The sequence below is a fragment of the Pseudophryne corroboree genome, chromosome 3 (genome assembly GCF_028390025.1).
Source record: "Pseudophryne corroboree isolate aPseCor3 chromosome 3, aPseCor3.hap2, whole genome shotgun sequence".
Lineage (NCBI taxonomy): Eukaryota > Metazoa > Chordata > Amphibia > Anura > Myobatrachidae > Pseudophryne > Pseudophryne corroboree.
The window spans coordinates 83,694,501-83,721,817 of NC_086446.1; the positions used below are offsets into that span (position 1 = coordinate 83,694,501).

General features: G+C 47.5%; 2 pseudogenes; both read left to right on the forward strand.

Annotated features, from left to right (window-relative positions):
• Positions 1 to 27,317, forward strand: part of LOC135054825 (gastrula zinc finger protein XlCGF26.1-like) — a 70,642-nt pseudogene that overhangs the window by 40,860 nt on the left and 2,465 nt on the right.
• LOC134896068 (5S ribosomal RNA) lies at positions 18,925 to 19,043 on the forward strand (annotated as a pseudogene).

Consider the following 27,317-nt stretch of genomic DNA (forward strand, 5'->3'; position numbering starts at 1 on the left):
TACCAGTAGTTCTGGGAGTTGGGTTCCTGCACTCAGAATTAATAAAGTTCTTAGTTATTCCTCAGGCAACCCAAGAGGTCGTTTTGGGTATGCCCTGGCTCCAACTACATAATCCACAGATTGATTGGTCTACTTTACAACTTCCTGGGGTTCACATTGCCGCCAGGCCTGTTTAGCCCAAGTTTGTCCTATCAAGTCTACTGAAGTTAAAACCCAGTCAAGTCTTCCTGCGGCTTACCAAGATTTCTCTGACGTCTTCAGTGAAAAAGCCGCTGACGTTCTGCCGCCCCATAGAGAGTGGGATTGCCCCATTGACCTCATTCCCGGCAAGAAACCACCTAGGGGGCGTACCTATCCGTTGTCCGTTCCTGAAACTGAAGCGATGAGCAACTACATCAAGGAGAACTTACAGAAAGGATTTATCCGTCCCTCATCTTCACCCGCTGGTGCGGGCTTCTTCTTTGTTAAGAAAAAGGAAGGAGGATTACGTCCATGCATCGACTACCGGGGTCTCAATGACATTACCATCAAAAATAGCTATCCATTACCACTCATCACCGAATTGTTTGACAGAGTTAAGGGAGCCCGCATCTTCACTAAGTTAGATCTCCGCGGTGCCTACAACCTCATCAGAATCCGGAGTGGTGACGAATGGAAGACAGCTTTTAACACTCGAGATGGTAATTACGAGTACCTGGTAATGCCATTCGGGTTAAGTAATGCCCCAGCAGTGTTCCAGCACTTTGTGAACGAAATCTTCCGTGACGTTCTGTACAAGTATCTTGTGGTTTATCTGGATGATATCCTCATCTTCTCCCAAGACCTCTCCTCTCATCGTCTACAAGTCCGTGAAGTCCTCCGACGTCTTTGTGAGAACCGGCTCTACGGTAAACTGTCCAAGTGCACCTTTGAAGTTTCCTCTATACCCTTCCTGGGGTATATAATTTCCGGATCGGATCTCCAGATGGACCCGACAAAGTTGGAAGCCATTGCCAATTGGTCCATTCCAAATTCTCTCAAGTCTATTCAGCGATTCCTGGGATTCGCCAATTACTATAGGAAGTTTATTCGAGGATTCTCAACTCTCATCGCTCCTATTACCAACTTAACTCGGAAAGGGGCAGATCATTCCAACTGGTCAGAAGAAGCTGTGGCGGCATTCCAAAAGATCAAGCTGGCCTTTATGTCTGCTCCAGTTCTGTCTCAACCAGATGTAAACAAACCGTTCGAGTTGGAGGTGGATGCCTCTACGGTAGGAGTTGGAGCTGTTCTCTCCCAGAAGGGAACTGATGGGAAGATTCACCCTTGTGGATTCTATTCTCGTAAATTCCTCCCTGCAGAAGCTAACTATTCCATTGGAGATCAAGAACTACTAGCGATCAAGCTGGCCCTTGAGGAATGGAGGTATCTCCTGGAAGGGGCCAAATATCCGTTCAACATCTATACGGATCATAAGAATCTGCTTTATTTAAAGGCAGCCCAGTGCCTTAATCCTCGCCAGTCCCGGTGGGCTATGTTTTTCTCTCGTTTTAACTTTAAGCTTCATTTCCGCCCAGGTTCTCAGAATATTAAAGCTGACTGACGCCTTATCCCGATCTATGGAGTCCGAAGAGGAAACGTCTGACTCAGTTCCGCATTCCATCCTGAGTCCAGTGGTATTTGCCGCATCTGAAGTTTCTCCTGCTCCTCCTCCTGGTAAGACTTTTGTTTCCCCAGAACTCTGTCCCAAGTTGTTGTCTTGGGCTCATCAGTCCAAGTTCACTGGACATCCTGGTATCCTGAAAACCTTCAAGTTCCTCTCTGAGACGTACTGGTGGCCAAAGATGAAAGCTGACATCAAAGATTTCGTGGCATCCTGTCCTAAGTGTGCGCAGCACAAGACTCCTCGTCAGTCTCCAGCAGGTCAGTTACAACCATTATCTGTTCCCAGTCACCCCTGGTCACATCTGTCCATGGATTTTATCTCCGACCTGCCCCCTTCTCAAGGATATAATACCATCTGGGTTGTGGTGGATAGATTTACCAAAATGGCCCATTTCGTTCCTCTCCAGGGTCTCCCGTCTGCCCCAAAACTCGCCCAAATCTTCCTACGGGAGATTTTCTGTCTACATGGACTACCCTCGGAAATAATATCCGACCGAGGTGTTCAGTTTGTAGCGAGGTTTTGGAGAGCCCTCTGTTCTGCCATGCAAGTTAAACTGAAGTTCTCGTCAGCTTACCACCCTCAGACGAATGGGCAGACAGAGAGGGTAAACCAGGAATTGGAAAACTTTTTAAGACTTTATGTTTCATCTTCTCAAGATGACTGGTTGGATCTGCTCCCGTGGGCCGAATTTGCCCACAACTTCCGCTACCACACCGCTACTGAGACAACTCCGTTCTTTGCTGTATATGGACAACATCCTCGTGTTCCAGATTTCCAAGAACTCCCTCACATTGATGTTCCTGCTGCCACTGCTGTCCTGAGTCAGTTTTCTTCAACCTGGAGGAAGATTCATGCTTCCCTCAAAAAGGCCTCCAGCCGGTATAAATTCTTTGCTGACCGCAAAAGACGTGCAGTTCCTAGCCTGAAACCTGGTGACAAGGTTTGGCTTTCTACGCGGAACCTCCGTCTTAGAGTCTCGTCGATGAAATTCGCACCACGTTTCATCGGTCCCTTTTCTATTGACAGAGTCATCAGTCCTGTGGCCTACAAGCTTAAGTTACCACCTTCTCTACGAATACCTAATGCCTTCCATGTCTCTCTCCTCAGACCATTAGTCCTGAATCGCTTCCAAAGAGCTCTTCCAGTCGGCCCCAAAGTTCGAACTCAGCGGGGCGTGGAGTTCGAGATAGAGAAGATTCTGGATTCCCGTTGCCGGTACGGTCGTCTACAATATCTTATCGACTGGTCCGGTTATGGTCCGGAGGAGAGAAGTTGGGTGAATTCGTCAGATGTCCATGCTCCAAGGTTGGTCCGTGTCTTCCACAGCACTCATCCTTCCAAGCCACGTGGGTGTTCAGTGCCCACCCATAAAGGAGGGGGTACTGTCAGGAATCGACTCACCACAGTGACATCTGTCCGTCGGTGCGGACTCCGTCCGGGGTTCCTACGTTCTGCTGTCATTCGCACCTCTGCCGCCAGACGTCATCCTGGGCCTAGGAACGCTCCTGTGACAGCGGGTGTGTGAGCACGCCGCGTTCCCGCCGGGCCGCGGCATGGGCGCCGCCATGACAGTCTCCATCGGTCAGAGTACGGCGGCCAATCCGGTGCTTGGCCGCACCTCCTTTTCCCACTCCAACCAATGCCTGCACACCAGGGGGTATATCAGGAGCTGCAGGGTGAGCCTGTGGTTATCCTGAACTTTGTGTCACTCCTGCGACCCATGTGTCTGGATCTGGTACCTGTTCCTCCGTGTTCCTGGTTACCTACCTACACCTCCGTGTTCCTGGTTACCTACCTGTGACTTTGTGCTCCTGGTTATCCTCCTACAGCTCCGTGGAACTACAAGCCTCAGCAACACCTGCTTCTGTTTACAGGCTTCACACTAATCACCAACCCAGTGTGCTTCAGCCTAGCAGTAGAGACTCGCTCCAGGTGCATTCCATCTCCTCACCTGTGATGCAGCTTGCTTGCTGCTTGTGCCTCATCACCTGCACTGTGAACGTTGCCAGTCTCCTGCCTCTGCTACCAGGTTTGCTGTATGTTACCATCTCTGCTGGCTCCATGTTTTAAACTGCTCTGGTTCCCATACCAGATTATCATCTATCAAGTTGTCATTCATCAGTTATCATTCATCCATTGTCATATCTCTGTTGCCATAGACTTTCAGCTTCCACGCTGTACCATTGACATTGCATTCCTTATTGTTTATTTCTGCTGCCTTTTGTGAACTTTGTGTTTAATAAACATCATTGCGCCCATGCGCAGAAACTTAATCCAGCCTCCTCACTTTCTCCCTCCTACCTCCACTGACCCACTAGCGCACCCTCCGGGGACACAGACAAAACCAAGTCTGACACGAACAAAGTCAGTGAAAGCTGAATTCCCAGCGTCAGATGAGCTGACGGAAATGATGGATGAGTCTTGGACGGCTCCCTGTAAGAAGTTTAAGATTCCTAAGAGATGGGATTCTTATTATCCATTTCCAGCTGTGGATTGTCCGAAAAGGGAAGTTCCTCCAAAAGTAGATACACATGTTCTGCGACTCGTGCATAAATCTGCTTTACCACTGTCATCTAGCTCACTAAATGATGTCACAGACAGAAGGGTAGATAGCCTTTTTAAAAATATTTTTTCTCTAGTAGGAGCAGTGGTAAGACCTGCTATGGCTTCGGCCTGGGTAGCAAAGGCAATGGGCGAATGGATAGAGGAACTAGAGAATAGCATCCCTTCTCCTACTAGGGAGCAAGAGGATCGTTTTTGCTGTTTAAGACAATCTGCCCAGTATTTGGAAGAAGCAGCAATTGATATAGGTACAGTTGCTTCTAAAGCTTCAGCCTTGACAGTAGTCGCTCGCCGAGCAATTTGGCTGCGTACCTGGAAGGCAGATGCGGAATCAAAGAAAGAATTGGAAGCATTGCCTTTTGTGGGTTATATATTATTTGGAAAACCTTTATCGGATATCCTAGAATCAGAGGCTGAATCGAAAAAGGTCAGATTTCCGGCTACCTATAACACTAAGTCCAAAGGTTTAAAATTTCGCTCTTTTCGTTGGCAAAGCGAAAGCAAAAGAGGAGCCTAAACAACCCCAGTTTAAATCCAGGGGTGGGAAGCAGTGGGCTAGCAAGAAGCCAGCTTCCAAACCTGAACAGAAACCATCAGCCTGAAGAGACGGGCCTCCGCCTGGAGGATTCCAGGGTTGGGGGCCGACTCCTTCATTTTGCACACATATGGCAACAGTCATCAACAGATGCTTGGGTGCAGAAGGTAGTATCTCGGGGTTATGGGTTCCCATTCAGGAGGCAGCTTCCTCAAAGATTTTTTTGCACCAGCCCGTCTCGTATAGAGTCGAAGGCCAATGCCCTGCAAGAAGCAGTCCAAAAATTACTGCAGTCAGGTGTGATTGTCCCAGTACCTCCATCACAAAGGGGACAGGGGTTCTACTCCAATCTATTTCTAATCCAGAAACCAAATGGGTCATATCGACCAATTCTAAATCTGAAAATGTTGAACAAATACATATGGATCCCGAAGTTCCACATGGAGACGCTACGCTCCATAATGTTGGCTATGGAACCGGGAGATTACATGGTATCTCTGGATGTACGGGATGCTTACCTACATGTGCCTATAGCACTATCACATCAGTGTTACCTAAGGTTTGCCATCCTCCAGGAACATTTCCAGTTCCAAGCTCTGCCGTTCGGGCTAGCTACAGCACACAGGGTGTTTACCAAGATCATGGTGGTTATGGCAGCTTGTCTGCGCAAACAAGGGATAAGAGTATTCCCATACCTTGACGACCTGTTAATCTTAGCACAGTCGCAAGATTTACTGTTGAGCCATCTTCAACAGACGATAGTTTGTTTACAGAGACACGGGTGGCTCATAAATTGGGAAAAGTCGTCCCTGAATCCGTCACAGCGGATGGTTCATTTGGGGGCCATATTGGATTCAGACCTACAGAAAGTTCTCTTACCAGAGAAAAAGATAGTCAAGGTGCAGGTCATGGCTCAGGAAGCGTTGCAAGCCCAGACAATGTCAGTCCATGCAGCAATGCGGCTGTTGGGTCTGATGGTATAAACCTTCGACATGGTGGAATATGCGCAATTCCTCTCCAGACCATTGCAGCACCTTATTCCGACCAAATGGAACAGAAATCATCAGACGATAAAGAAGCAGATGATAAAGATTCCAGTAAATGTAAAAAGGTCTCTAGCGTGGTGGCTACAGACAGACCATTTAAACAAGGGGAGACCCTTTTGGATAAAAGAGTGGCAAGTCCTGACAACAGATGCCAGTCTGCAAGGCTGGGGTGCGGTACTCGGAAGCCTATGGTTCCAGGGAAAATGTACCGCAAGGGAAAGTCGCCTGCTGGTAAATCTGTTGGAGGTAAGGGCCGTTTTACTTGGCTCTAGTTCAGGCAAAGGACAATCTACAAGGAAGACCAGTCCAGATCCGCTCAGACAATGTGACGGCAGTAGCATACCTCAATCATCAAGGAGGGAACTCACAGCAAGAGTCTGATGGAGGAAGTAACTCCCATTCTAAAATGGGCAGAACTCCATCTCCCGGCATTGTCAGCAGTATTTGTCCCGGGTGTACTAAATTGGGAAGCGGATTTTCTCAGTCGGCACACCATTCAGGAAACCAAATGGACACTACACCCAGAAGTGTTTCAGACACTGGTGAACAGATGGGGTCTACCGGAGATAGACCTTATGGCGTCTCGTCTAAACAACAAAGTTCCGAGGTATGGATCGAGAACAAGGGACCCAGGAGCGGTCCTGGTAGACGCACTGTCAGTAGAATGGAGGTTTCAGCTGGCATATCTGTTCCCTCCAATATCTCTGTTACCCAGAGTAGTGAGAAAGATAAAACAGGCAAAAGGAGCAATCATTCTAATAGCTCCAGCTTGGCCAAGAAGGCATTGGTACACAGATCTGTTGAGAATGTCCGTGGAAGCAACAATACTGCTCCCTCAACGTCCAGATCTGCTAATGCAGGGTCCTTGTTGTCACAGTCATCTGGATCGCCTATCTTTGACGGCGTGGCTGTTGAAACATCTATCTTAGAAGCTAAAGGATTTTCGAAACAAGTAATCCAAACCATGCTTAGAGCAAGAAAGCCTTCTTCGGCCCGTGTGTATCATAGAATATGGCAAAGCCCATATTCACTGGTGTACTGGAAAACATTTCAATCCGAGATCTTTTAAAGTAGCTAGGATTTTGGATTTCCTTTAGGCAGGATTGGATAAAGGGTTGAGAGTTGCTTCCTTGAGGGTTCAAGTTTCAGCGTTAACTGTATGGTTTCAGCAGAAGATTGCTGATTTACAGGATGTACGTACATTTTTTCAAGGAGTAGTACATATTCATCCTCCATTTGTTCCTCCTGCAGCTCTCTGGGATTTGAACTTAGTTCTTAAATTTCTCCAGGGTCCTCTGTTTGAACCATTTGAGAGAGCACAACAAGGTGCTTCAGCAGAACAGATATGTAGGGCAGCCACATGGTCTTCCATAAACACATTCATCAGACATTATGCCTTGGATACTTTTGCCTCTCATGACGCAGACTTCGGGCGAAAGGTCCTCCTGTGCAATCAGGACCGTCCCCACCACTAAAATGGCTTTGGGAAGCCCAATGTTATCCTGTGGATAATCCTGTGGACCCAGCCAGAGAAATATACGTTATGGTAAGAACTTACCGTTGATAACGTGATTTCTCTTATGTCCACAGGTATCCACAGGGATCCCACCCTGACGCATCTGATTTGAGGATCTAGACAATCATTAAAACCTCTTCCTTCTTGTATGGAAGGGTGTGCATGTGTGTTCTTATCGCCTAAACAGGTCTCTGCCTGATGTTCCTGCCTAAAATCGCTGTGGAAAGAACTGATCTGACTGAGTCAGTGGGCGGGACTATATGGTGAAGGCCCCAATGCATCCTGGGAGGCCAGAAAGCTCGTGACCGTGTTGGTGCCATTTTCGCTGTCGCTCGACAATATCCCAATGTTATCCTGTGGATACCTGTGGACATAAGAGAAATCACGTTATCAACGGTAAGTTCTTACCACAACGTATATTTTGTGCGTTTCTCTATTGCGTGAGTGTTAAAAAAAAAGAAAAAAAAGAAAAGACTACTATCCCGTAGCTGGGATCAACCTCCCTCAGAGACCATTCAGATTGGAAGATTAAATCGTCACTGAGATCAATTTTCGTAGAAGCAGGGGCCCATTTTGGTGTCTGTCTGGGTGAACAAGGTGTTTGAGAAATGGCTGAAACTGCTGGTAGATGGTACACCTCGTGTGGATTTGCATCTTACCTGGGTGAGGCTGCTATTGATGCAGGTCTGTTCTAAAATTGCTTCTTAGGCTATTGCTGCTTGTTGGGCCCTCTGACTGCAGGTCTGGCAGGCAGATGCAGAATCCAGACAGATATGTTGGTGGACCCACCATCACACCAACCCGAACAGCTGATCCAGGTAAGTATACACACCAAGGTCATGCCCCCCTCCTCCATCACCAAGGTATTATGAAGAGTGCCTGGGCCATGCAGGAGATGGCATGCATTATACGATGGGCAGAAAAACAAATTTCAGGATATTGGCAGTGTTCATTCCTTGAGTCGACCTCCACCACCAAGTTCTTCACCCTGGCGAGTGGTCCCTTCACCTAGACGTCTTTCAGGATCTGGTTTCTAGGTGAGGGTTTCAATCTCATGGCATTTCAACTAAACCACAAGGTCCCTCTTTATCATGGATGCTCTATCCGTGCCATGGATATTTTGCATGATCTATGTGTTCCTGCAATTTCTGCTTCTACCTCAGATTTTAAAAAGCATTAAGCAGGAACAGCAACAGTGATTCTGGTGGCTTTGGACTGGCCATGGTGGACATTGTACTCAAATCTTTGGGGGTCTTCTAACAGACCTCCTATGGTCTTTCCCCCAGCTCGTCCAGACCTTCTTCAACAAGGTCGTTCATCCACCCCAACTTACATTTACTGAATTTAATGGCGTGGCTGTTGAGGCCACCATCCTAAGGGCGAAAGGTATTCAGGATGTTCTTATCCCGATATTATTGAAGACTTGGAAGCCATTCTCTGCTCAGTATTACCACCATATATGGACGGGCTTATGTCTTCTGGTGGGAGAGAAATTGATTTCCTCCTTCCTCGTCCTTTCATCTTTCCTGTTTTCTTTTGTTCCTCCAGGAGTGTTTCGGCGCAAGTTGTTCCTACGATCTTTCAAGGTGCAGTTGTTGGAGGTGTCATTTTTTTCCATCTTTGCATTGTCTTACATCCTGAATTGCAGACATTTATGCAGGTGGTCCTCCCTCTGCAACCCCCTTTCTTCTTCGCATGGCGCTGTTGGACCTTAATTTGATCTTTACATTTCTTGCAGTCAATTTGTTTGAGCCACTTAAGTCATGAAGCTCATAAGCGGGGTTGGCCAGTCTGGTAGCACCCAGCTCTGAAGAAATAGTACTGATTGGCTGTTTCCAGTCAGCTGAGGTCTGTGTACTGTACTGCACTGTGAGCACACGTGTTGGAAAGCAATCAGCACAGTTCTGCACTGTACTTTGGACCTTTACTGTACTACACTGTTGTGCACAGTAGCCATGGCAAACTGGAGTGATGAAGAAGTCAGGGAGTTGCTGCGGCTCAGGGGTGAGGAAGAAATCCGTAGACAGATCACAGGTACAGTCAGGGATGCGATAACATATCGCAACATCAGTAAAATGCTTGCAGCATCAGGATTTATTAGGTCAATAAGCTGAAGGCACTTAAGAAACAATATCACAAGGTTAACGACCACAATAGGCATCGCAGTGGTGCTGTCCGCATGGATTGGCAGTATTTTGAGCTGTGTGCCCACGCATTTGGCCATACTGCACTAAGCAGGCTTGTGACATTGTTATCCAGTCTGGCTGCCGCAGAAACTAGCCAGGCCTGTGCTGCAGAACCCCTGCCTGCTGTAGTGACCCCAGAGGGACTGTCATCTCCTCCACCGTCACCTGCATTGTTTGTGTATGAGCCTACACCCATGGCGGCTCATCCACTGCTGATGGAAGAAGATGGTGTGTTGCCTACAACACAGGTGGCTGATGAGGCACAACCTGGACCTAGCATATATAGTGGCAGATGCTCAATTAGCTTAGTGATCTCATTCAGGTGCTTGAAAGGGAGGGGTTTTTCTGAGCAGGGAAAAACACCTTTTGTTTCCCTCAACACCCTGAATGAAAGCAGTAACCAGATTTAAATCCCAAACAATATCTTAGAATTCAGAGATCTTGGTTACATATATCTGCGCAAATGTATGTATAAACCCCCAAGCCGCGTCAAGGCCTCTCTTTATATATTGGGGGTCCCTAGTGCTATATCTAGGTGCAGGGCGTGGCACCCCAAAAATCAGCATAAGCCAGACAGCCCAGGGCAGCATACCAGTGAAAAAACTATAATGTTAATAGATTAGTGTTAAGAAGCCGAAGCTATAGAGAAAGTGATACAAAAATCAGATGCAATTAAAATAAGAAATAGTGTTAAATAAATTAGTATGTGATAAGTGTTAATAAAGTGTAAGGGTGTGCCACACTAAAGCCATCCAGCTCAGCCAGTCCAGAGTCACCGCACACCACACCTCCATAACCCCAATCTGTGTCTATGATTAACCAGCGAGGTGCCACACGATAATGGCTCCCTGCTACAATATATCTAAGCTAAGAGCTACCTACCTTGGAGCAACCCCATAATGCTCCATATGGCATATCATTACCTGCATCTCCTCCTAATGCAAGGCCCTTTCTGCCTCACACCCATGGCAGCTCATCCACTGCTGATGGAAAAAGAAGATGGTGTGTTGCTTACAACACAGGTGGCTGATGAGGCACAACCTGGACCTAGCATATATAGTGGCAGATGCTCAATTAGCTTAGTGATATCATTCAGGTGCTTGAAAGGGAGGGGTATTTCTAAGCAGGAAAAAAACACATTTTGTTTCCCACAGCACCCTGAATAATAGCAGTAACCAGATTTAAATCCCACACAATGGCCAATATTTACTAAGAATTCGAGTTTGTCCGATTTGTGTTTTTTTTTCTAAGTCCCAATCCGAGAATTCACTAAGCACCAATCTCGGCAGTGTTTGGACTATTCGTAATGGTTTGATTTGCAAAGTTCCGAAATACGAATGAATAGCCCATCGGTCAAACACGGCTGTTATTTCATACAATACGGGCATTCACTATTCATTCGTATTTGGGTGTTAGTTTCTGAGTGCTCAAGTGCGGATCTGTTTTTTTTCGAATCGTTAAAAAAAGCAGCAAAAAAATAGACCTGCTTTTTCCAGTCGAGTTTGGATAACCATGCACGGATCAGTGAGATCTGTGCATGGTTATCTATGGAAAAGGGTCTGTTTAGTGTAAAAACTGGAAAAAAAAATTGCGTGGGGTCCCCCCTCCTAAGCATAACCAGCCTCGGGCTCTTTGAGCCGGTCCTGGTGGAAAAAATATGGGGGGGAAAATGACAGGGGTTCCCCCATTTCTCTGACGTCCTAGTGGATGCTGGGAACTCCGTAAGGACCATGGGGAATAGCGGGCTCCGAAGGAGACTGGGCACTCTAAGAAAGAATTAGGACTACCTGGTGTGCACTGGCTCCTCCCTCTATGCCCCTCCTCCAGACCTCAGTTAGAATCTGTGCCCGGCTCGAGCTGGTTGCACACTAGGGGCTCTCCTGAGCTTCTAGTAATTAAAGTATTTATTAGGTTTTTTATTTTCAGTGAGATCTGCTGGCAACAGACTCACTGCAATGAGGGACTTAGGGGAGAGAAGCGAACCTACCTGCTTGCAGCTATCTTGGACTTCTAGGCTACTGGACACCATTAGCTCCAGAGGGATCGAACACAGGCCCAGCCTCGGTCGTCCGGTCCCGGTGCCGCGCCGCCGTCCCCCTTGCAGAGCCAGAAGCATGAAGATCTTCACGGAAATCGGCGGCTGAAGACTCCGGTCTTCATTAAGGTAGCGCACAGCACTGCAGCTGTGCGCCATTGCTCCCTGTGCACACCACATACTCCGGTCACTGATGGGTGCAGGGCGCTGGGGGGGGGGCGCCCTGGGCAGCAATTAGAGTACCTTAAAGTGGCTAATCACACATAATATAGCGATAAGAAGCTATATATGTGTAAAATACCCCTGCCACATTATTATTATAAGAGCGGGAGCAGTCCGCCGAAAAAGGGGCGGGGCTATCTCCCTCAGCACACTGGCGCCATTTCCTCTCACAGCTCCGCTGGAAGGACGCTCCCCAGGCTCTCCCCTGCAGTTTCCAGGCTCAATAGGGTAAAAAAGAGAGGGGGGGCACTAAATTTAGGCGCAAATACTATATATATAGCGGCTATAGGGTAAATCACTTGTGTAGTGTAACTCCCTGCATTATATAGCGCTGTGGTGTGTGCTGGCATACTCTCTCTCTGTCTCCCCAAAGGACTTTGTGGGGTCCTGTCCTCAGTCAGAGCATTCCCTGTGTGTGTGCGGTGTGTCGGTACGGCTGTGTCGACATGTTTGATGAGAAAGCTTATGTGGAGGCGGAGCAGGTGCCGATAAATGTGATGTCACCCCCTGCGGGGTCGACACCTGAGTGGATGGATATGTGGAAGGAATTACGCGACAGTGTCAACTCCTTACATAAAAGGTTTGACGACATAGCAGATGTGGGACAGCCGGCTTCTCAGCCAGTGCCTGCCCAGGCGTCTCAAAAGCCATCAGGGGCTCAAAAACGGCCGCTACCTCAGATGGCTGACACAGATGTCGACACGGATACTGACTCCAGTGTCGACGATGATGAGACTAGTGTACATTCCAACAGAGCCACCCGTTACATGATTACGGCAATGAAAAATGTGTTGCACATTTCTGACATTAACCCAGGTACCACAAAAAAGGGTATTATGTTTGGGGAGAAAAAGCAACCAATGGTTTTTCCCCCATCTGATGAGTTGAATGAAGTGTGTGAAGAAGCGTGGGCTTCCCCCGATAAGAATTTAGTGATTTCTAAAAAGTTGCTAATGGCGTACCCTTTCCCGCCAGAGGACAGGATACGTTGGGAGACATCCCCTAGGGTGGATAAAGCGCTCACACGCTTGTCAAAGAAGGTGGCACTACCGTCTCAGGATACAGCCGCCTTAAAGGAGCCTGCGGATAGAAAGCAGGAGGCTATCCTGAAGTCTGTATATACACACTCAGGTATTATACTGAGACCGGCTATTGCTTCAGCATGGATGTGCAGTGCTGCAGCTGCGTGGTCAGATTCCCTGTCTGATAACATTGATACCCTCGACAGGGACACTATATTGCTAACCATAGAGCATATTAAAGACGCAGTCTTATACATGAGAGATGCACAGAGGGATATTTGCCGGCTGGCATCTAGAATTAATGCAATGTCCATTTCTGCCAGGAGAGGATTGTGGACTCGGCAGTGGACAGGTGATGCAGATTCTAAAAGGCACATGGAGGTTTTGCCTTACAAAGGTGAGGAATTGTTTGGGGACGGTCTCTCTGACCTCGTTTCCACAGCAACAGCTGGGAAGTCGACATTTTTACCCCATGTTCCCTCACAGCCAAAGAAAGCACCGTATTATCAGGTACAGTCCTTTCGGCCCCAGAAAGGCAAGCGGGTTAAAGGCGCGTCCTTTCTGCCCAGAGGTAGAGGGAAAAAGCTGCACCATACAGCCATTTCCCAAGAACAAAAGTCCTCTCTCGCTTCCTCTAAGTCCACCGCATGACGCTGGGGCTCCACAGGCGGAGCCAGGTGCGGTGGGGGCCCGTCTCCGGAACTTCAGCGACCAGTGGGCTCGCTCACGGGTGGATCCCTGGATTCTACAAGTGGTATCTCAGGGGTACAAGCTGGAATTCGAGACGTCTCCCCCCTCACCGTTTCCTCAAATCAGCCTTGCCAACAGCTCCCCCAGACAGGGAGGCAGTGCTGGAGGCGATTCACAAGCTGTATTCTCAGCAGGTGATAATCAAGGTACCCCTCCTTCAACAAGGACGGGGTTACTATTCCACAATGTTTGTGGTACCGAAACCGGACGGTTCGGTGAGACCCATTTTAAATTTGAAATCCTTGAACACTTATATAAGAAGGTTCAAGTTCAAAATGGAATCGCTCAGGGCGGTTATTGTAAGCCTGGACGAAGGGGATTACATGGTATCACTGGACATCAAGGATGCTTACCTGCATGTCCCCATTTACCCTCCTCACCAGGAGTACCTCAGATTTGTGGTACAGGACTGTCATTACCAATTCCAGACGTTGCCGTTTGGTCTGTCCACGGCACCGAGGGTATTTACCAAGGTAATGGCAGAAATGATGATACTCCTTCGGAAAAAGGGAGTTTTAATTATCCCGTACTTGGATGATCTCCTTATAAAGGCGAGGTCCAGGGAGCAGTTGTTGGTCGGCGTAGCTCTATCTCGGGAAGTGCTACAACAGCACGGCTGGATTCTGAATATTCCAAAGTCGCAGCTGGTTCCTACAACGCGTCTACTGTTCCTGGGGATGGTTCTGGACACAGACCAGAAAAAAGTGTTTCTCCCGGAGGAGAAAGCCAAGGAGTTGTCATCTCTAGTCAGAGACCTCCTGAAACCAAAACAGGTGTCGGTGCATCACTGCACGCGAGTCCTGGGAAAGATGGTAGCTTCCTACGAAGCAATTCCATTTGGCAGGTTTCATGCAAGGATCTTTCAGTGGGATCTGTTGGACAAGTGGTCCGGATCGCATCTTCAGATGCATCCGCTGATAACCCTGTCTCCAAGGACCAGGGTGTCTCTGTTGTGGTGGCTGCAGAGTGCTCATCTTCTAGAGGGCCGCAGATTTGGCATACAGGGCTGGGTCCTGGTGACCACGGATGCCAGCCTTCGAGGCTGGGGGGCAGTCCCACAGGGAAGAAACTTCCAAGGACTATGGTCAAGCCAGGAGACTTCCCTACACATAAATATTCTGGAACTAAGGGCCATTTACAATGCCCTAAGTCAGGCAAGACCCCTGCTTCAACACCAGCCGGTGCTGATCCAGTCAGACAACATCACGGCGGTAGCCCATGTAAGCCGACAGGGCGGCACAAGAAGCAGGTTGGCGATGGCAGAAGCCACAAGGATTCTCTGATGGGCGGAAAATCACGTGATAGCACTGTCAGCAGTGTTCATTCCGGGAGTGGACAACTGGGAAGCAGACTTCCTCAGCAGACACGACCTCCACCCGGGAGAGTGGGGACTTCATCCAGAAGTTTTCAAAATGATTGTAAACCGTTGGGAAAGGCCACAGGTGGACATGATGGCGTCCCGCCTCAACAAAAAACTAAAAAGATATTGCGCCAGGTCAAGGGACCCTCAGGCGATAGCTGTGGACGCTCTAGTGACACCGTGGGTGTACCAGTCGGTTTATGTGTTCCCTCCTCTGCCTCTCATACCCAAGGTACTGAGAATAATAAGAAGGAGAGGAGTAAGAACTATACTCGTGGTTCCGGATTGGCCAAGAAGAGCTTGGTACCCAGAACTTCAAGAAATGATTTCAGAGGACCCATGGCCTCTGCCGCTCAGACAGGACCTGCTGCAGCAGGGGCCCTGTCTGTTCCAAGACTTACCGCGGCTGCGTTTGACGGCATGGCGGTTGAACAACGGATCCTAAAAGAAAAGGGCATTCCGGAGGAAGTCATTCCTACACTGATTAAAGCTAGGAAAGATGTGACCGCAAAACATTATCACCGCATATGGCGGAAATATGTTGCTTGGTGTGAGGCCAGGAAGGCCCCAACGGAGGAATTTCAGCTAGGTCGATTTCTGCACTTCCTACAGTCAGGGGTGACTATGGGCATAAAATTGGGTTCCATTAAGGTCCAGATTTCGGCTCTGTCGATTTTCTTCCAAAAAGAACTGGCTTCACTGCCTGAAGTTCAGACTTTTGTAAAGGGAGTGCTGCATATTCAGCCCCCTTTTGTGCCCCCAGTGGCACCTTGGGATCTCAACGTGGTGTTGGATTTCCTAAAGTCGCATTGGTTTGAGCCACTTAAAACCGTGGAGATAAAGTACCTCACGTGGAAGGTGGTCATGCTGTTGGCCTTGGCGTCGGCAAGGCGTGTATCAGAATTGGCGGCTTTGTCATATAAAAGCCCTTATCTGATTTTTCATATGGATAGGGCGGAATTGAGGACTCGTTCCCAATTCCTTCCTAAGGTGGTATCAGCTTTTCATGTGAACCAACCTATTGTGGTGCCTGCGGCTACTCGGGACTTGGAGGATTCCAAGTTGCTGGACGTAGTCAGGGCCCTGAAAATATATGTTTCCAGGACGGCTAGAGTCAGAAAAACTGACTCGCTATTTATCCTGTATGCACCCAACAAGCTGGGTGCTCCTGCTTTAAAGCAGACTATTGCTCGCTGGATCTGTAGCACGATTCAACTTGCACATTCGGCGGCTGGACTGCCGCATCCTAAATCTGTAAAAGCCCATTCCACGAGGAAGGTGGGCTTTTCTTGGGCGGCTGCCCGAGGGGTCTCGGCTTTACAACTTTGCCGAGCTGCTACTTGGTCGGGTTCAAACACGTTTGCAAAATTCTACAAGTTTGAAACCCTGGCTGAGGAGGACCTTGACTTTGCTCATTCAGTGCTGCAGAGTCATCCGCACTCTCCCGCCCGTTTGGGAGCTTTGGTATAATCCCCATGGTCCTTACGGAGTTCCCAGCATCCACTAGGACGTCAGAGAAAATAAGAATTTACTCACCGGTAATTCTATTTCTCGTAGTCCGTAGTGGATGCTGGGCGCCCATCCCAAGTGCGGATTGTCTGCAATACTTGTATATAGTTATTGCCTAACTAAAGGGTTATTGTTTTGAGCCATCTATTCGAGAGGCTCAGTTGTTGTTCATACTGTTAACTAGGTATATTATCACGAGTTGTACGGTGTGATTGGTGTGGCTGGTATGAGTCTTACCCGGGATTCCAAATCCTTTCCTTATTGTGTCAGCTCTTCCGGGCACAGTTTCCCTAACTGAGGTCTGGAGGAGGGGCATAGAGGGAGGAGCCAGTGCACACCAGGTAGTCCTAATTCTTTCTTAGATTGCCCAGTCTCCTTCGGAGCCCGCTATTCCCCATGGTCCTTACGGAGTTCCCAGCATCCACTACGGTCTACGAGAAATAGAATTACCGGTGAGTAAATTCTTATTATTTCTTCAACCAGCACCGGGCTCTGCGCCTGGTCCTGGTTCCAAAAATACGGGGGACAAAAAGCGTAGGGGTCCCCCGTATTTTTGAAACCAGCACCGGGCTCCACTAGCCAGGTACATAATGCCACAGCCGGGGGACACTTTTATACTGGTCCCTGCGGCCCTGGCATTACATACCCAACTAGTCACCCCTGGCCGGGGTACCCTGGAGGAGTGGGAACCCCTTAAATCAAGGGGTCCCCCCCCCTCCAGCCACCCAAGGGTCAGGGGTGAAGCCCGAGGCTGTCCCCCCTCATCCAAGGGCGGCGGATGGGGGGCTGATAGCCTTTTGAAAAAATGTGAATATTGTTTTTAGTAGCAGTACTACAAGTCCCAGCAAGCCTTCCCCGCAAGCTGGTACTTGGAGAACCACAAGTACCAGCACGCGGTGGAAAACCGGGCCCGCTGGTACCTGTAGTAGTACTACTACTAAAAAAATACCCCCCAAAAAACAGGACACACACACACCGTGAAAGTATAAGTTTATTACATACATGCACACCTCCATACATACATACTTACCTATGTTCCCTCGAGGCTCGGTCCTCTTCTCCATGTAGAATCCTTGGGGTACCTGTGAAAAAAATTATACTCACATAATCCAGGGAATCTTGTATTCTTTGTATAATCCACGTACTTGGCAAAACAAAAAAACGGAAACCTGACTACGCACTGAAAAGGGTCCCATGTTTACACATGGGACCCCTTTCCCCGACTGCCAGGACCCCCCCTGACTCCTGTCAAAGAGGGTCCCTTCTGCCAATCAGGGAGCGCCACGTCATGGCACCCTCCTGATTGGCTGTGTGCTCCTGTAGTGTCTGTGAGGCAGCACACGGCAGTGAGACAATGTAGTGCCTATGCGCTCCATTGTAGCAAATGGTGGGAACTTTGCGGTCAGCGGTTGACCGCAATTGTGATTGTGGGTCACGGAGAGCGCTCTCACGTGACCAGTCTCAGACCAGCAACGGAGGACAGGAGACCGGGCGAGACGGCCAGCCTGCACACCGCACGGACTTAGGTGGCTCGGCGGCACTCGACGGGACGGGGAGGCGCACGGCATAAGTATCCTCTCTCCCCCTTCCCCCCTGCTCACTGCCCCCACCATCACCATTAAGCCAATATTTATTTGGGCAACCTTATTTTGCTGGTCTTGAGGTGCAAGTATATGCTTAGAATCATCAACTGCAGGTGTTGTGCACTATTAGTTACACCGCTACCCGTGATATTTAGTTGCCAATTCTTTGTCTGATAATCACTTGAGCTGCTTTTCATGTTTTATATACGTAAAATAGCAGTTTTTTGCTTTGTCAAGCACACAATAATTTATCATAGGTGCTATCTATGACTAACTGCACTATCACTTGTGGCATTTAGCCACTCATTTTTGCCTGTAAATTGTTTAGGCTGTTTTGTATGCTTAAAAAATGTAAATTGAGTATATAATTATAACATAGTGCAGGGCAGTGGTAGCTGCAACGATGTGTGCTTTTTCTTTTTAAAAAATTACATTTGGCTTCTAAGTATCAGCTTATGTCAAATTTATGGCAACAATTGTATTGGTTATATCAGCTGCTGGTATGCGAGTGTTCATGGTTTGCACTGTCTAAACCTATTGCAGCAAATATATATTCCTTTAAAGCACATCTACCTATGTATCTGTGTGCTAATTTAGCTAATCCTTCCATCGTTGATACTATTCAATTTTTGCTTTCCTGACGGACAGATTTAATCTGCAATAACAGACATTTGGTTCATTGGAATTTTGTGTTTGTTCTTTACACATGCCTTAAATTATAATAGGCTACTCTTTGTTTTGCCTCACGCCACGAACAATAACAACAGAGGCTTATGCTATCAACTCTTGTTGACCATATGACTTAACCTCTGCATACCCATGTGTTTGGGTCGCTAAATTGGTGCAATGACGGTCAACAAATTTATCTAATCAGGAGGATTGTATTTGGCTAAAACTGGCACAATAACACACATCCCGCAATCAGTTGCACTATCTGCCCTTTTCCATACGTCACCCACTACCATACCACACTGGGTATGCCCAATCCCGTCCGATCTTGGAGGCGATACAGTGTTGGGCCTGGTCAGTACTTCAGTGGGAGACTACTTAGGAATACCAGGTGTTGTGGGTCTCCAGTGGAATTGAATTGGTGTTTGCACTGAACCTACGGAGGGATGGGCATTTGCTTGCTAGATACTGAATTATCACAGTAACAATCCATCAATATGTTCGCAGATTTAACTTTATATATGGCTTAGAAAGTTTACAGCCATCTCATTATTAAATTGGGTATCTTGTGTTTTTTTAAACAAGGGAAAAAATTTTTTTCAGTAAACTCCATTAGTGTACCTAGCCTTTTATATATAGACTATTAAAAGTTATGTTTTAATCTTCTCATTATCACATTACTACTCATACAGACATCATATCTGCAAATAACTCTCCGGGAATGAGTGCTCCCACCCAAGGTCACTTTTTCTTCTTTTCCTTTTTTTTGGATGTATGATCAAATGAATCATTTCCTTTTCTCTCCTAAAGAATAATTTTTTCTTAATCTCCAGACCCATTTCCAGGTTGTATGTCGTGTCCGAGTCTTACAGATTGAGCCACGCTAGTCGTGGCTCCGTCTGTGCCTGGGCGCGGTCACCCAGGCGCGCATAACACCAAGAGCGTTTCCGGGCAGGCGCACGCCTCCGTGACAAAGATGCGCCCCATTTACTAGAATGGGAGAGCGTCTCTGTGCACTCCCGGTGGGGCTAGGCGGACGGATCGCCTAGTCACGCTGGGAGTGCACGCCTGCGATGGAGCCGCACTGGCTCCATCTGGATGGGTGACATGCTTCTGGATTTCTGCAGTTGATGCCTTGGCAGACTGTTAGAAGGAGGGCAAAAGTTTTGAGAGGTTTGTTCAGATAATCAATGGCCTTAGATGTTATATTATGCACAATGGTGGTCATTCCGAGTTGATCGCTCGTTGCCGATTTTCGCAACGGAGCGATTAGTTGCCAAATGCGCATGCGCATGGTTCGCAGCGCGCCTGCGCCAAGTTATTTAACACAAAAGTATCCTATTTTACTCACGGCATAACTAAGCTTTTCAAACGCTCTGACGATCGTAGTGTGATTGACAGGAAGTGGGTGTTTTATGGGAGTGCGCGGAAAAACGCAGGCGTGCTAGTAGAAAACGTAGGAGTGGCTGAAGAAACGGGGGAGTGGCTGGCCGAACGCAGGGCGTGTTTGTGACGTCAAACCAGGAACTAAACGGACTGAGCTCATCGCAATGGAAGAGTAAGTCTGGAGCTACTCAGAAACTGCGGGGAAATACTTACGAGAAAATTTGCTAAGCTTTCGTTAGCAAATCTGCTTTGCTGATACCCCTTTCACATCGCAAAAATAACCCGGTATATTGCCGAGTTTGAGCCGTGTCAACCCGGTTTGAGGTGCAGTGTGAAAGCGCCATTATGAATTTACCGTGTCAAACAACCCGGTATTTCAACCCGTGTAAAAAGAAGGATCCTACACGGTTCGGAACCGGTTCATTTGGCAGTGTGAAAGCCTCAGACCCGCTATATTCAACCCGGTAATCTTAAAAAGGAGGTGATAGGTTGTCTCCCTGCATGATGTCACCTGTCTGAACCCGGAAATAAACAGGCAGCACGCTTTAAACAGTGTGTTTTTATTTATACTACATTCACAGTGCTACAGTGCTTGGAGAATATGGCAAACTGGAGTGAGGATGAGGTTAGGGAGCTGTTACGGATAAGAGGGGAGTCTGAAATCACCCACCAAATGACAGGGACTGTTAAGGATGCAATCACGTACAAAAACATAACAAAGATGCTTGCAGCCTCTGGATTCCACCGTACCTCCCAGCAGGTAATCAATAAACTAAAGGCCCTTAAAAGGAATTTCCATAAGGTCCACGACCACAACAGAAATAGAAGTGGTGCTGCCCGTATGGAGTGGCAATATTACGAGCAGTGTGCCACCATATTTGGCCACACAGCACTTGCAACACCGGTTAGCTTATCCTCCAGCATAGCAGCAGCAGAAACAAGACAGGCCTGTGCTGCTTCCACCTGCAGCGTACAGGACCCAGACACCCGATCACAGGACCCAGACACCCGATCACCACCACCACCACCATCTCCACCAGTCGTACTGTGTGATACGCAACCGATACAAACCACTATGCCTGACCCAGTTGTACAGGAGCCCAGCAGAACTGAAACCACTGATGCGCCAGAAGACACAGAGGCTGGGCCAAGTCAAATGGCCCCAATTGCACAAACGCAGCCTTTGCGTGGAAACAGTAAGTACAACAATCCTAAAAGCATAATAACTAACATTAACAATTAACGTAAACTAAACACAAACTAACAACTCTAAACATTAACGTCATTAAATCTTAACAATAAATGCATACAATTAAAAATGATAAATGTTGCAGAGTATATGCAGTGTGTAGGTGGAAGGAGGCCACAAACACGTTTGCGAACACTGCTATTTTATATAAGCTCTTTGCAAATTCCAATAACATAATTATTTGATTTGTGTCTGCAGTATATACTGTTCTGCCAAGGAGGCGCCGCCCAAACAAAATGGAGCAAGCTGCAAGAATTATGACCACTGTCCTGGTGGAGAAATTAGAGCAGATGGACGCTGCCATGGCTGATCGAGAAGATGCACGTCTCGAGCGATTTTTGCAGGCAGAGCAAGACATGAACAACACATTTATGACGCAGCTGATCTCTATGCAGGAAACCTATAATAGGGATGCAAGAGAACGTCAGAGGGAAATGCAGGAATTTCAAATGTCCATATTTGACCGAATGTTCCAATGCATTGAAGGGCTGCACACAGTGCCATCAAACTACCCTCAACCGTATACCCAATATTACCCTGGCCCCCCCTACTATGATCATACCCCACCTCAACCAACGACACACCATACCCATCCTCGACATAACCAACCTCAACAAACCCCACCTCCACTAACTCCAACTCACTATACCCATCCTCGACATACACAACCTCAACAAACCCCACCTCCACTAACTCCAACTCACTATACCCATCCTCGACATACACAACCTCAACAAACCCCACCTCCACTAACTCCAACTCACTATACCCATCCTCGACATACACAACCTCAACACACCCAATCACCTTCTGAAACGGAGACAACTACAGAGTCTCCTGTTTATCGTAATTTATCTTAAATGGTTATTGTTTTTTTTAAAAAGTTGGTTTTAAAATAATAGGAGTGTTCTTCCTACACTATTACTGGTTTGACTTTTATTACTGTAAAGATTTCACTACTTTATTTACCAAAGTTTTATACAAATTAAAATTCTAAGGTCTCTGATCTTTTGTTAATCTTTGGACTTGTCCTATTTTTACTTACAAACAAAATGAATGATACATCCATTTCAAATTGGATATTGATGTTGTACATTTGTTATCGACACTGTAGCAGAACGTCAACTAAACAGGTTTATTTTTTGTAGCAACAACAATTAACTGAATATACAAACTGAAAAAAATTAACGGAGTAATGAGGGAAGGTTGGCCATTATAGCAGACCTCATCTGTTCTGCACTTCCAGAATGGTCGCCCAGATAGGCCTCACAATCAAGTGCAGGGTACGCAGCAGAGGCCTGCACTGTCCACTCTGGTAGGAATTCCTCCCTCTGAAACTCACATAGGTTATGCAGAATACAACATGCTGCAACAATGTTAGGCATGATATTAATGTCTACATCATTGCGCTTCATAAGACAGCGCCAACGTCCTTTTAATCGTCCAAAGGCATTTTCGACCACCATTCTTGCTGAGCTCAGGGTGTGCGTATATGTAATTTGATTTGGGCACAGCTGGACATGTTGGGTGAACCCCTTCATGAGCCATCGTCGTAACGGGTAGGCGGCATCACCAATTATGTGTACCGGGATCTCCACTCCGTCCACAAATTTGGATTTCTAGTAGGAATATAGATAAAAAAATGTACGTTAGCAACAAGAAATTGGAATACAAATATGAGCAGACTCCTCCGTGATGGGCAGGCTGGTGGGCACATAGGAAGCATGTTTGAAGGTAACGCCAACTAATTGGTCCCAATGTAAATTAAATTGCATTCATCTATTACCTACTTGATTCATGAACATTGCGTCATTTTAACACATCTTTTCTTGGGCATGTTTTCAAAAGTATTAAAATTATTAAACAAAATCACCTCTCTTGGAAAAAGGTAGCCCCCTTGCTTGTCCTCTGCTACCCGGTACAGATCAGAGCTAGCAAGCACTCGAGCGTCATGTGACCGTCCCGGCCAACCGATGAATACGTCTGTGAAGCTAATATAAAAATATATATTAAGTTGTAAATTAATTATAAACAATTAGCATTAAGAAAACACACTGACAAGAACATTACCAATACTTATGATCCACCACAGCTTGCAAAACAATGGACGCCATCCCTTTCTGTTGTAGTAGTCGGCAGGATTATCATGAGGTGCGATTATAGGGATGTGGGTACCATCAATTGCACCTGCACACTGCGGATATCCAGACTCCACAAATCCCTTAATTGTTTTATCCAAACGCTGGCCATGCGGAAGAGAAATAAATCTGTGGTATAGGTTGTCCACCAATGCTCTGGTCACCTCATGTACAATGGTGCAAACGGTAGATATCCCCACACCAAACAGGCAAGCAATTGTGCGATATTCACCTGGAGTGGCATACCACCACAATGCTATAGCTAGCCTCCTGCTTGGCTCTATTGGTGACCTGAAGTTTGTGGTCTGTCTAGAGAGTGCTGGGGACATTATATCCAAAAGATAGTGGAATGTGTGACGTGACATTCTGAAGTGACACTTCCACTGAACATCCTGAAAGTTCAGCACACTTTGCATAAAAACTTGCCCATGCTGCCGTTCTCTAGACCACAATCTTCGTTGAGTAGTGAGGTTAAGGTTGAGTATGGTGGTCACAGAAGCAGATATAAACGATCTCCTCCTGCGCAGGTATTGTCGGCGACGAATGGCGGGGTCTCTCAAATACTGCAGCCTCCTTCTCCTCATAACATAGCTGCTGAACAAGCTACAGAATGTGAGAAGCTCAAATATCCTCTCACAGGCTGAATCCAAGAGCAGTACAGCTGAGACTATCATAAAGTCTATAGAGACATGTGCTGTGTCGGCCATGATTGCTGCACTACTGAGCACTCCCCAGCCCCTCCTTGTAATACCTTTCAAACCTCATCAATAGGAGACAGAAAAGTCCATTTATAATGACATCACAAATGTTTTTAAAGGGTGAACCGGGTTCAGTGTGAAAGGCACCAACCCGGGAATAACACGGCTCCAAACTGCGATGTGAAAGGGGTATAGCGTGTTCAGACCCGGGTCGGAAGCGTGTTCAAAAGCCGGTTCTTTACCGGGTTAGCGATGTGAAAGCGGTATAAGATACACTCCCAGTAGGCTGCGGCTTAGCGTGTGCAATGTTGCTAAAATCGGCAACGAGCGAACAACTCGGAATGACCCCCAATGCCTCTATCAGTAATAAGGCTGGGTGCAAGATGATTCCACATTCCTTTGGTACTACCCACTGCCACACCGCTGATTAAGTTAACACTCTGGAAATATATTGTTATTGCATATATTTTGGAAAATCCTAAAATATATATATATATATATATATATATATATATATGAAAAAGGAGATTGACTCATCACGAAATCTCTTAAACTACAATGCCTACAATCTTGAGACTTGGCAGGTAGCTCTCCTTAGGTTCCAGGTGCTTACTAAGAACCGGTTTTACAAATGTCACTGTCCATCCACGGAAATCGCAAAAAAATGCATGCATGTATGTATGTATGTATGTTCCAGCATAACTCCGGAATGCTTGCAGCAATTTACACCAAACTTGGTACACATATGACTTACAATCTGGGAACAAACACTGTGGGGGTAACACTCCCCTAGCACCCCTAAGGGTGGGACAGCAGCACAGAGTATATCAGGAGACAGCATAACTGGAATGCCTGGACCAATTTACACCAAAGTTGGTACACATATGACTTACACTCTGGGAACAAACACCGTGGAGGTAAGACACCCCTTGCACCCCTAGGGGGGAGGCAGCAGCACAGAGTATTTCAGCAGACAGCATAACTGGAATGCCTGGACCAATTTACACCAAACTTGGTACACATATGACTTACAATCTGGGAACAAACACTGTGGTAAGACACCCCTAGCCAGGGCCGGATTAAGGTCTGTTTGGGCCCTGGACAACAAACATGTGGGGGCCCTTATCAATGATTTTATATATATATATATATATATATATATATAAAAATAATGTGATAGTGACAAAAAAATATTGACAATAAAAACATTAGTATCCCTCATGCCCCATACAGTAATCCTCCTTACGCCCCACACAGTAATGCCCAGACAACACCAGCCTGCCCATGTCCAGGGAGTCTGAAGTCCATTCCGTGCCGCCATTGCAGCTGGCATCCATCCAGGGTCCCAACTCCTCATCACACGCCACTTCAGTGTCTCTTTGTGAGCTCGCACATCACATTTTGTGGCTGTGTCATGACATCACATCGCACATTTCTTAAACTTACCCACTGAGCACAGTGGTGCTATGCGGGGACGGGGGCGTGTGGACGGTCAGACACTCATGCCCATCCCCTTTATGCCCACAGTCACTGCCCAGCATTATACAGACTCATGCCCAGCAACATACACCCCCCCTCCATGCCCACAGTCACTGCCCAGCAACATAACCCCCTTCCCATGCCCACAGTCACTCTCCAGCTACATATACCTCCCCACCATTCCCACAGTCACTACCCAGCTACATATACCTCTCCACCATGCCCACAGTCACTACCCAGCTACATACACCCCCCCACCATGCCCACAGTCACTACCCAGCTACATACACCCCCCACCATGCCCACAGTCACTGCCCAGCTACATACACCGCCCCACCATGCCCAATGTCACTGCCCAGCTACATGCACTCCCCCCACCATGCCCACAGTCACTACCCAGCAACATAACCCCCCACCATACCACAGTCACTGCCCAGCTACATACATCCCCCCACCATGCCCACAGTCACTGCCCAGCAACTTAACCCACCATACCACAGTCACTACCCAGCTACATACACCCCCCCCCACCATGCCCACAGTCACTGCCCAGCTACATACACCCCCCCACCATGCCCACAGTCACTGCCCAGCAATATAACCCCCCCCCCCACCATACCACAGTCACTACCCAGCTACATACACCCCCCACCATGCCCACAGTCACTGCCCAGATACATACACCCCCCACCTTGCCCACGGTCACTGCCCAGCTACATACACCCCCCACCATGCCCACAGTCACTGCCCAGCAACATAACCCCCCCACCACCACCATACCACAGTCACTGTACCGCCGAGTATGCAGCTGTTAGCGGAGACTGTGAAGGATTAGATGAGAGTTCCCCGCCAGTCACACACAGTGCTGGCGCTGCTGAGGAGCTGAGAGTAAAATGGCGCCGCCTCACTCTCAGCTCCTGCAAATCCCAGCGGCCGCTGCGGTGAGTGTGAAATCCCGCGAGAGTCTGACTGCAGTCTGCAGCAGCACCTCGGCGGGCAGCGCTGACAACGGCCGTGTACTGGGGAAATCGGAGACACAGCAAAATCATGCTGTCCTCCGATTTCAGTGCCGGCGGCATGCGCAACTCAGGGGTAGAGTGTGGGGGCCCCTGATGTGTGGGGGCCCCTGGACGACCGCCCCTGCTTGGATCCGGCCATGCCCCTAGCACCCCTAGGGGTGAGGCAGCAGCACAGAGTATATTAGGAGATGCATCATATGTCAGGCAGGACATGACTGCATGTGACAGGGGCAGTGACATGATGTGAGGAGGGGAATGGAGGTAGCACAAACCCACACACTGAGAGTTATATAGTGGAAGTAGCATGGTCCCCCAGCAGCACAGAGTATATCAGGAGATACATAATGTGCAGCGCTATATAAGAAACTAAATAAATCAATAATTTCACTGGGGCACTGACATGATGTGAGGAGGGGAATGGAGGCAGCAGGAAGCCACAGACTGTGGGAAGAGCAGGGTCACTTGGGGGACCAAAAAGGAGTCCGGCCACTACACAAAGTGCGTCAGGGAAGCAAGATATACCAACGTAAATTAACGAACAACTATAATTCTAATTTATCATCCTCATCCCGTAGCGAAGCACGGGTATTCAGCTAGTCAAATATAAGCTTACTGGTGTTATCAGTTTTATTATTTGTGTATGTGTGTGTGTGTGTATATATATATATATATATATATAATGCCACAAACATAGAAACAGAAACATAG